A 12,772-nucleotide genomic window follows, 5' to 3' on the forward strand; every position below is an offset into this window, starting at 1 on the left:
CGACTTCCAAATTACAGCTTGCAAAACTTCTAAATTACCTTCTTTTAAAAGTGGGCGGTGCCACGCCCATTGTCCAAAATTTTACAAATTTTCTATTCTGCGTCATACGTTCAACTCACCTACCAAGTTTCATCGCTTTATCCGTCTTTGGTAATGACTTACCGCACTTTTTCGATTTTTCGAAATTTTCGATATCGAAAAAGTAAGCGTGGTTATAGTCCGATATCTTTTATTTTAAATAGCGATCTGAGATGAGTTCCCAGGAACCTACATACCAAATTTCATCAAGATACCTCAAAAGTTACTCAAGTTATGGTGTTAACGGACGGACGAAGGGACGGACATGGCTCAATCAAAATTTTTTCCGATACTGATGATTTTGATGTATGGAAGTCTATATCTATCTCGATTCCTTTATAACTGTACAACCAACCGTTATCCAATCAAAGTTAATATACTCTGTGAGCTCTGCTCAACTGAGTATAAAAAAGGTGAAGCCCATAAAATTTATTTAAAACTTAAAGTGAATAAAAATTAAAATGAATAAAAACTAACTTAAATGAAAATTAAATTAAATTAAATAAAACTAAAAACTAAAATAAATTAAAATTAAATTAAATTAAATAAAACCAAAAACTAGAATAAATGAAAATTAAATTAAATTAAATAAAACTTAAATTAGACAAAAATTAAATTAAATAAAAATTGGAACAAATTAAAATTAAATTAAAATTAAAAGTAAAGTAAATAAAACAAAAATTAGATTGAATAAAAATTAAATTAAGTCAAAATCAAATGAAATAGAAGCCAAATGAAATGAAAACCAGTCAAATTAAAGAAAATAAAATAAACGCCTAGTAAAATGAAGATAAAATTAAATAAAAATGAGAAAAAAAACCAAGATAAAATTAAATAGAATAAATGTAAAATTGGACGAAAAGCAAATCCATTGGCCAATATATGTACACTAGGCCGGGTCGATTTGTGAGGAGGCAAAAAAATCGCCCATTGCTCTGTGAAAATCATATTCTAGGGATCAAAATAAGAAACTTTGCCGAAGGAACCATACCTCTAAAACGAATTCTGATGTCCCCCAATTTGGGTCGAACTTTTGGGTAGGGGCAAATTTTGAAAAATCCCACTTTGACCCATTTAGAGTGCTCCAATCGAGTCCAAATGTATGACCGACCCCAACTAACTTTGGAGGCCCGACCCACCGATGCCAGTGGCACACCCCCTGGAACCTTCCTGAGGGTTCACCATACAAACATTTAAAAAAATCGCCAGTTTTGCACTTTACATGAAAAAATCAGCGAAATGCCTATGTTTTTTCTTTTTGGAGTTTATTTTTCTCTTTAGAAATTTATTTAGTCAGAACATACATATGTAAATGAAAAAATGAATTTAACTTAGTAATAGAAAAAATTAAAAAAAAAATTATTAGAAATTAGCGTTTTTACAACCCTTTTAAAACCATGGCATCACTGTGATGTATTTGCATGTCGTAAACATAGTTGTGTGGGTTTTTTATTCAACCGTTTTAAAAAATTAAGGTATCACTGTGACACAATTGCAGATCGTAAAATTGCTTGTGTTGTTTTTTTTAAGCCACCACAAGACACAGCAGGTAGAATTGAAATTACCATTTCATTCTTATTACCTCGTCTCGTAGACCATATATAACGCAACAGTTTTTGTGAATGCATTAAGTCGTTGTGAAGAACTCAAAGTGTGAAGAGCTAATTTCAGATAAAAAAATATTTCAAAAAAAAAAAGAAATAAGTGAAGTGACCATTCCAAATCAAAAAGTTTACAATGAATCCACCATCCTCTACACCGCAAGATGAAGCAACTACATCAGCAACTATAGAAAACCCAATGAGTCATATACCCAAGCATGATGTTACTGTTTTTGGTGTGTTTACTGATTTAACTGATCTTAATTTACCAACCCGTCTGGATATCTTGAGATATTATTTTTACTTAAGCGAACGTGCTAAAACAGAACAAAAAAAGTTTTCCCATAAATCATTTACTATTCAAGTACAAGATAAGTTGATTGGAATTTGGGAAAAACTTGGTGTGGAAATAATGCTAAAAAAAGTGTATTTAATAAATTGAATAAATTGCTTGACAAGTATCAAGAGCAAATCAAGAGAAATAACAACACCCAACAATTTACAGAGTATGTAAAGTCTCTGGAAACAATTTTTCACATTGGAACATGTAAATGCGATTTGAAGGCAGCTCCATGTGCATGCGGCTGGGTTCCCGAACGCCTCAAAGAGTTCATGCACGATCAACATAATCAGAGAAGACTAACAATGGATGCATTTATGATGGAAACTGAAGAGCAAGGAGCAACGTCTATGTCATCAATTCCAACATACCAAGATCCCGATAATTCAACATACGCACCGCAACCGGTTCAAGAAGATATGGATAGAAGCACAAGTTCACAATACACAGAGAGATACGATTGTTTTAACTTTGCCTTATTATGTGACAGATTTGGTGTGCCTGACAGAGTAGCATCAGCATTGGGAACCGCTCTTTTGCAAGATTTTAAAATTAAAGATAAGCATGGGAAACCTCTCATCATGGATAAATCGAAAGTTCGCAGAGAAAAAGAGAAATGCAGACAAAAAAATGCTTCGCAAACGGTTAGATGATCCCAATTTGTTAGCGTTTTCATTCGATGGCAGAAAATATGATACTTTAGCGATAGATAAAATTGATGAGAAGTATCATACCAGGATTGTAAAAGAAACTCATCTTGCTATTTTGAGAGAACCCAATTCTGAATTGATTGGTTACGTAAGACTGGAACATGAAACCGCTGAATACAAAACAACCAAATTAAATGGCTTTTTCAACGATAAAAATATATCACTGGATGCATTAATTGGAATATGCACTGACGGTGAGCCAACAAACACTGGCCCACACGGTGGAATTATACGACGATTCGAATTGCTGTTACAAAGACCATTGCATTGGTTCGTTTGCCTTCTACACTTCAACGAACTTCCGTTTCGGCATTTGTTTGAAGCTTTGGATAAATCAACCAGCACTGGACCAAGATCGGCAACCGGAAAACTGAGCCGTCAAATCGAAGCTTGTGAAACTCTTCCGGTAAGTTATTGCTATCACTCATTTATTATAATTGTCAACCATTAATTATTTTAATATTATATATTTTCAGGTGGTGGACGGCTTCCAGAAAATTGAGTTGGTAAATATGCCCCCTGCTCCAGAAGAAATTTGATTTTCCACCGATTCGAAGTACTTATACGACATGGCCCATGCAATTTCTAGCGGCGTGGTTCCGGTGGATCTGGCTAACATCAAACCAGGGAAAATTGTACATTCTCGGTGGCTCACCAAGGCCGCAAGATTATTACGATTATATGTGACAACGGAAAATCCAGATGCAAATTTAAGAATTCTGGTTGAATTTATAATTAAATGTTATGTGCCAATGTACTTCAATATCAAGTATTACAGCTCTGTCGTGTACGGCAGTGCATTATTTTTCAAGTTCATTGGTTGGTCACGATTTCTAGAACCTCGTTTATGCAAAATTGTCAATCAAGTAATTAAAGATAATTCATATTATGCGCATTCGGAAAATATCTTGTTATCAATGTTGGTTGATGATAGCAAAGAAAAGCGCGACTGTGCCATCAAGAAAATTCTACGCTATCGAACCAATGTTGACGAGCCAATGGAACTTAGAGTTTATAAAAAACCAGATATAAACTTTAATTGCACAAGTTATACGGAAATGATCAATTTGAATGGTATAAATATCATATTTGAACCACCATTCACGCGAAGCATTCCGTACGATACATTGAAAGAATATTTAAATCAAGATGATCCACCGTTTAATGATCCAAAAATTCCATCACACATACAAGGGCCGGAACGACATGTTCAATTGCTAGCTAGCGTTTCCAAACGGGTTATACCGGAAAATGTAGAGGCGACGATATTAGAGAGCCGTGCGAAATTGCCCAGACTTGAAAGTAAAAAAGACTTCAAACAATAATTTTTTTTTAGTTTCTTTTCTATAACTCACTTAAATTAATTTTTTCATTTACATATGTTCTGACTAAATAATATTTCTTAAGAGAAAAAATAGATATTATTATAAATAAATAATAAATATTATTACAAATAAATAAATAAAAATAAAGAAAAAACATAACCATTTAGCTGATTTTTTCATGTAAAGTGCAAAACCGGCGATTTTTTGAAATGTTTGTATGGTGAACCCCCAGGGGGGTTCCATGGGGTGTGCCACTGGCATCGGTGGGTCGGGCCTCCAAAGCTAGTGGGGGTCGGTCATACATTTGGACTTGATTGGAGCACTCTAAATGGGTCAAAGTGGGATTTTTCAAAATTTGCCCCTACCCAAAAGTTCGACCCAAATTGGGGGACTTCAGAATTCGTTTTAGAGGTATGGTTCCTTCGGCAAAGGTTCTTATTTTGATCCCTAGAATACATTGAACACCCAACAGAAAAAAGTTAATAATCGTGGCAAAGAAAGCATACCAGTATATATGTGTGTACCTAATTTCGAACACCAGATACATGAATATTTCCCAAAATTTACCAAGTGTATCTTTTTTTTGTATATCTTTACAGATAATTAGTGGCGGGACGCAGATAAAGGCCTAAACCTTAAAAACCTCAAGTTTGGCTATACATACCAGCATACAACTGGGAGTTGGGAAATATCTCAAGGTGCAACGACCGGTAATAAATAGCAACGGGGGAGTTCTGTTCAACACATACCCAGAGAGGGAGAGATATACACCGGGATTGGGTCCCTACTCCAGAGCACGGAGACAACGCCAACACCCGCTATTAGCGCCAACGACAGCGTTAGTGGCAAAAGAGGCAGAGCAATAGGAGCGGCGACGACAGCAACGTCACATTCACCATACGCTGCTAACGCCGACGCCAACACCACCGGCAGCGCAGCGACGTATTGCTGACAGCGCAACCAGCAATTCAGCGGCGGGCCAACGCAAACCGCCGCCGGAGCCACAAAATCAAACTTAGTTTTCTTCCTCTCCTTTTTTTATTTGGAATTGTACACATTTTTTTTTGGGGTTTCAAAATTTCCGCACTAATTTTTTTCGTTCGATAACCTACATGATTTTATTTATGACTTCTTTGTTTGCTTGCGTTTTTTTGGTTCAGCGCATGGTCGTCGACGTGCACTCATTTTGGTTTCCAAATTTTCCTTTTTTTCGCCACTTTTCTTTCGAGTTTTTTTTTTTTTTTTTGTCACAGATCCATATAAAATATAATAAATTCTCGATTTACTAACGGCAGCGTTCAACAAAAAAATTATAATAATTTAGAAATAGTTTCCCGCATTTTCTTTCGTTTTTATTTTGCTAATTAAATTTTTTTTTTGTATTTAGTGTTGATTGCCGTGGATGATTCACTCGTTGCCCGCTATCACGAGTAAATGGGACCGACATTCAACTCTGAATCCCACTGAACCCTGCTTGGGCGAAGTATGTAGGTATGTGCACGAATTTTTTTTGTTCTCCTCCACAGATTCTCTGCGGCTTGCTGGTACCAACAACTCTGAAGTGATCAGGTGATTGATATTGTGTGTTCCATTTTTTTATGTACCTATGGACATTGGCATTTATATACAAATTAAGAAGACAACCTAGGTCAGGGATTAGAGGTGTGAAAAATTTCAAATGAATTCTTTGTCCGACAAGATACATATCAATGTGGTCGATTTATCTTAAACAGACGTATCTTGGGTAAGAGTCTAGAAAAAAAAAACAAGAAACAAGGAAGGAAAAAGGATCGCACACATTAGGGTGTTCAGCTTTTGGCTGGCAGCGCCTTTGGGTAATGTTGGGAACGTAGGGGTGACGACCGGGTAACTGTCGACATGACTTGAGGGACCTTCAGACGGACGGACTTGGGTCAGGTTTTGGGGGCGCTGTAAAATAAGAGGAGTCAGCACAGCGCCCATGGCTTCGCGTACAATACGCTGAAGAGGGTGGGTAGACTCCCCCTGCCTTTGGACAAGCCTTCCTTTCTTTAATGTTTCTTCTTCTGCTTCTTCCTCTTCTTCTACCTCTTGGACTTGTCTCTCCTTATTAAATTTTATCAGGCATGATTCTCATAATTTTGTTGTCGTAGTTGTTGGTAAGACTGGTGAGCAGAAGCCCACCCCATTCGACGAGCTAGCAGGGGCCAGCAACCATGCCACACGCCATCTTCGCCTTACCCGAAAAGCCAACTACATAACAAACTCAGGATCAGCAGTGTGATCAGGAATTTCAGCTGATAAAAGGTTATCGATTTGATCCGGAGTTATTTTATGTACCAGCCAAATTAGTATATGTTCTTGCCGCAATCCCCTTTTCTGCCATCGATGGAGTATATATGGCAACGCACCTCCCAAAATAGATATAATTTCACAATTAAATCCATAAGTGCTTTAAATGTTTGCCGAAAAACACGCGCAGTCATGATGTTCGTTTGTCGACTGTCCTGCAAATAAATTGTTTTTGATGTCATCCCACTACGGATTAAATGTAAATGTAATGAACAGATCTGGTCGACCGTATTTTCGTACATAACACATTGCGTCTTGTGCATATTCGTTCATATTCCGTGGGCTACCAATATACGAAGATGGTAATATAGTTAAACGTCCGATGCCTTTAATTTTAGCATCATTCGCTATCGCTTCTTGCAAATGAATATATTGTTCAGATCTTAATTTTGTTTGGTCTAAATGAATAAAATTAAGACGTTCTGTTTCTATTTTGGAATATATATCAACGATGTACTGATGATGCAGTTTACCACATCTCAAGATATAATTTTGTTCTTGTGGACGAACCATCAATCGGTACGAATAAAAATTCATGGCACTAACTTTTTCTGTATATGTAGACTTGAAAATAAGTGCAAAATGTGACTTAAGAAATTTATACAAATGATGAAATATCAACACACTGAAAATATTACTTACCTGTTCGTGGATCAATCATTGGTATATTGATATGGTAGCCATTGTCACCTTTCCAATGCAATATTGGGTATTGTAATGCGTCGTAACTACGATGAAGTTCCGAAACACGTTGCAATTGCTCATTTCTGCGATGAAGTATATCATGGGATTGAAACCAAGATCACCAAGAATTACAATTGCAGCCGCATCAATTGTCGGTGCATTTAATCGCCTTTCATGCTGTCCAAAATGTGTTTTTAATCAGGTGTATAAATATAAAATAAAATGACTTTGTTTAAAAAAGAATAGATGCTAAATTAATAAGGAACAAGGTCGTCGGGTAAGTCCATGACTAATTATATCGTCAGGCATGCTAATAAATAGGTATAAATAACCAAATGTTAGTACCTTATTCAGACACAACAACACTTAAATTTTAACATTTAATGTATATTCACTACTCTTCTTCGCAAAAATATCTTTAGCATGGTATACCCCGATCTTTTTCCGACTTGAATCACCTAGCTCATACATCGAATTTCCAATTGCCTTTAGTACTATGCATTTGACTTGCTTGGGGGCATGCTTGGCATTATAATGATCAATCTGGGAGCTCTGCTTAAAATTTCGGCGGTATACCACTTGTCCAGTTTGAAACCTAACATCTCTACCTCTTGTATCATACACCTTTCAACTACGCTCGTGTGCCAACTTCAACATCCTTCAGTGAACCCAACTTCCGGTATAGCTCGTATGATGCTGCATGCAGTATCATAGGCATACCGAAAGTGGCATGATAAGGCGACATGTTGATTGCGAAGTGGACAGCACTCCGGAGTGCAAACGCCGCATCACTAATATGTCGGTCGCAATATTTTTGGTTATCGTTTATAAATGATCTTACGATATGCAGAACTGACCGATTTACTCTTTCTGTCGCGTTTCCCTACTGTGAATAAAACGCTGTCTATGGGTAGTACCATATTTTTCGAGGAGGGTGGCGAAAGTTCCTGAAACGAATTGTCTTCCATTGTCCGAATGGATGTATTCGGGTATCCCGAATATATGGAAGACTTCTCGTTCCAGAAATTTCACCACCTCGGCTGAAGTAGCTTTCCGCATGGATTTCAAAAACACAAATTTTGTAGAATGATCTAAACAAACAAACACGAAGACATTACCATCAGACGTACGAGGATAAGGACCCATAAAATCTACAAACAAACGTTGAAAAGGCCGTTCGGTTACATGTCGCTTTCCCATTAGCTGTCTGTGAAAAGCATTTTCCGTTTTACTTTCTGAGCAGACTTCACATCCTTTAATAAAAGTGCAAACTTCTGTTAACATTCCTGGCCAGTAATATCGTTCGCGTAAACGGGACAAAGTTTTGTGGATTCCACCGTGACCAGCTGAAGGTGAGCAAACCTTACCAGCCCCGATCACAGTTCCGACGGAGCTCAAAACTTCCAGGCTTGGTCCGCTTGAAGTACATCTCCCCGGTCAAACTGTGTCCGTTTATATACGTATCCGTCAGATACGCATAAGTCGGGCAATTTATCTTTGTTTTCCGTCACAGTTTTTCGCAGCCCACGATATTCGTCAGAGTCAAAATAGGGCGAGTCTAAACATATGTCCATCAGTCTGTCCGTGGGTCTGATTTCTTCCATGTCTATTTTGGAAAGAGTGTCCGGTAGAACGTTTTGGGAGCCTTTCCTATGCCCGATGTCAAAATTGAAACTTTGGAGTTTTAAACTCCATCTAGCAAGTCGTCCAGCAAGGTCTTTTTGGTTCATACGCCATTTTAAGCTTGCGTGATCCGTTATTACGTAGAGGGCAAGCCCTCCACATAAGGACGAAATCCTTTACGCTTAGAACCGCTGCGTAACCTCCTGTTCTGTCACACTGTACTTTTTCTGTGCTTTGTTCAGTTTTGCAGACATTTAAGCAATTAGTATTTCGTTATTGTCTTCGTCGAGTTGGAAAAAACCCCGCCCACTCCGTCTGTCGATGCATCGAATCGGATGTATAAACGTCTGTTAAAATATGGACGCGTTAGGACGGGAGCTGATATTAGGCTTTGTTTGAGTTTCTCAAATGCCCGTCTAGCGTCATCAGTCATAGTGAATTTCTTTATCTTTTCCTTGGTGAGGCAGTCGTGCAGCGGAGCTGCAATAGTCGCATAATCTTGTATGAAGCGTCGGTACCAGCCTCACATGCCTAGGAACCGTCGTAACTGTTTTGGGTTTTTGGTTCTGGAAAGTCCCTCACAGCTGCTACCTTGTTTGCATCAGTTCTAATGCAGCCGTCACCTACAACATAACCAAGGTATCGAACTTCTTTATAACAAAATTATCTTTTCTAAACATTTATCGTTAGGTTTGCTTAGCGTAAACACCGAGCGATCTTTTCTAGCAAACATATATGGGGCGAAAAATCTTCGGAACAAACTAACAAATCATCAAGGTACACAAACGCACATTCACGTAGCGAAGCGAGTATAAACTTGTCGATTAATCGACACATTCTTTGTGCCGCGTTGTACAGTCCGAAGGGCATTACTGTAAATTGGTAGAGGGGTCTCCCTGGCACTGTGAATGCTGTCTTCTCCCTCGAATCCTTTTTCCAACGGAATCTGCCAGAAGGCGTACTTCAGGTCTATGGCTGATTTAAACCTAATATTTTGTAGCCGGCTAAGTATTCCGTCGATATGAGGGAGGGGATAGGCGTCCTTGACGGTACGCTCGTTTACCTTACGCGCATCAAGGCAAAGTCGATTCTTAGTTCCTTTAATTACTAGAGAAACTGGTGAGTTCCAACTGCTGTTGGGTTCTTGGGTTACCCGCATACTAAGCATTCCATCTGATTCGGCATAAACTAATTTTTGCTGATGAAATGGGGTAGTGGCGTTGTTTAACAGGTAAATTCTCATCGCGTACCTCTATCACATGTTCTTCTAATCCGGTACGGCCTAATCCTAAGACAGCCAATGATGGGAATTGCGCCTTTACCCTCTCCAAGGCCACCGTCTGTGTTATCCGTACAGCGTCGAAGGACAAGACGCTCTCGGCCGGAGCGAGCTCTGCTACTCTCGTTTAGGTTGGACGATCTGTGGGGCCTCTACTACTACGCTTAGGTTGAAAATCTTCCAAAAATCAATCCCTAAATATACTTCTTATTGGAGCCCTGGAACTATTAAAAACTCTAAGTCCCTGTACATCTCATCCTACATCACTGGTAATACTACCACGCCTGTCACTGGTGTTTCTCCTCCGTTTGGCGTTTTAATGAATTGGTGAGTTATTGGCAGAACCCTTTCTCCGTTACCTTCCAGAAACTTTTCACTGTTCTTCCCCAGACAACATGCTCCTGCTCCCGAATCTAACAAAACTAATGCGTCTTTACCCCCGATCTTACTTTGCGCAAAAAATCTGTTGCCCCCTTTTAACGTGACTATGTTGGAAATTATCTTGCTCCTGATTCTTCTAAACATCTTTCTCTTTTCTTTCATCTTTTGTATCTTCTTAAAATTCCTGTTTCTTCTTTTTCTACTATCTCCTCATTAAATATTCTCCTCTGAGCTTCTTCGTACTCTAGTTTTCTTATATGTAAACTCTTTAATTCTCTTTTCTTCCTTACATCTAAACTACTTTCGATTTTTCCATTACTATTTTCTCTTTTTAAAATTTTCATTGTTTGTTATCCGGGCGATCCTTCTCCTGGCTGAGTTCCCCGGTCATCTCTGCCAGATTCCCATTCCCCTTAGGAGGTTCGAACACACAAAAAGAGCTGTCCCTACCACACGAAAAGCAGACCAGGTTGTGGAAGCAACGTGTTTCCCTATTGGCTTCCGCTGGATTCTTCACAAAATGGTCAACCGGCATTCCACAAGAGAAGCACAGCATTAAGTGGAAAGGTGAGGGACAGAAAGAGTTTATGTTTGGTTTGGTGCCGGTTTTAGACGTTGTGACAGGTGTACCACGCGGTGCCAAGTTTTGTGTCCTGTTATTAATTAGCTGACCACTGTTCGACCTATTTTGAAATGGGTTCCCTATCGCTTCAAGTGGCTTGGAACTACCCATCTCTATTGGGAACTGTACGTCGGGGTAGACCAGTTCGCTTACCGCCCCTTTAGTCCTACTTTTGTTTTCCTTGATGACCTTTTCGGCACGCCAACACTCAGCCTTTAGCTCGGCTAGTGTGTCCATTTTCGAGGAGAATGTAAGGTTAACCAGGTATGGCTTTAGGTTCCCCTTAATGATTCCTACTAGCTCCTTTTCAGGAATTCTCTTCCGAAGCCTGAACGTCAAGTTATGTACTTCTACATAAAATTTATCATGAGGGCCAACTGTTTCCGTTCCATGATTTGTCGAATCACCTCGTAGTCGGATTCTGCGGTCTAGAAATGGGCTAGCAGTTCTAACTTCATATCCATGTAACCGAAGTTTGGATCTTTGGCATGATCTTCCAACACCTGCCAGTACCATTTCAAAGCCGCGCCCGACCCGAGGCAATGAAAGTCTGTTAACAGTTGGTGATGAGTGATTTGATGTTGGACCCTCATCTTCTCAATACGGAATAAAAAACTTTCGACCGAAATCCACCAACTGTTTCCGTTCCATGATTTGTCGAATCACCTCGTAGTCGGATTCTGCGGTCTTAAATGGGCTAGCATTTCTAACTTCAGATACATGTAACCGAAGTTTGGATCTTCGGCATGATCTTCCAACACCTGCCAATACCATTTCAAAGCCGCGCCCGACCCGAGGCAATGAAAGTCTGTAAACAGTTGGTGATGAGTGATTTGATGTTGGAACCTCATTTTCTCAATACGGAATAAAAAATTTCGACCGAAATCCCCTTATCCGTGCCGTCAAACTGTATGTGCCACTTCTCCAGGTCCATTTCCTTCCAACGCTGTGGCTCCTGTGTGACTTGACTTCCTCCGTCCGTCCGTCTTTCCCCGTTGTTGGCGTTGTCGCCTGCTCCACCTGTGTTTGTTTGACCTCTGTTGTTGGGCGTCGATGCCTGAAGGGGGCGGTGATCCAGTGCCTGTGCTGCGGAGGTTTCGATCTATGCTACTCGTCACTGAGGTTGGCTACATACGTCTTGATGTTTCCGAGCTCGTTTGTCCACTGCGCCATTAAATCGCCTTGCTGCGCCATCATGGCCATCAAACGACTTAGTTGTTCGGTATTTGTATCGGTGTTAGCCAAACTGTTTCCTGTTGTTGCCTCAACCCAAGCTGCCGGAACCCCTGACATCTGATTCCCTACTGGACCAACGCCCCCCACAGCACCGTCCTGTTCGTCGTCTGCCATATCTAAAATCTCGTCAAGCTTTTTCGAAAAGTGCAGGCTCTTTTCGGACCTATTTGCCACTACCTGGTTCACAATGGATAAATTGGCTTCGCGTACGCTCCCGCCTTCGAATGAGCCGAAGATCCTAGCTGTGCACTGGTTAAAGTAGTCTATAGGGACGAAATCTACCGGGTGTTGAATACCTGTATCAATTTGGTTGAACAGTTACCCAACCACCTGATTTCCAATGGCACGCGCAAAGCCACGAGTACGATTGTCTCCGCTGAATAGGCCCAAACCACCTGGAACAATTTTTTCCCTGTTGTCTCCGTCAGACATGTACCCAGACACACTCTACGGATTCACATAATCGCAAATACGCAGTAACCGCAACCTAAATTTGAAAACGAACTTCAATCTTCTTTCCCAAAAAAATTTAAAGCAACTGAAAACAAGTAAGAACGGGACT

Source organism: Eurosta solidaginis, chromosome X (genome assembly GCF_040869045.1).
Source record: "Eurosta solidaginis isolate ZX-2024a chromosome X, ASM4086904v1, whole genome shotgun sequence".
In the NCBI taxonomy this organism is placed as follows: domain Eukaryota; kingdom Metazoa; phylum Arthropoda; class Insecta; order Diptera; family Tephritidae; genus Eurosta; species Eurosta solidaginis.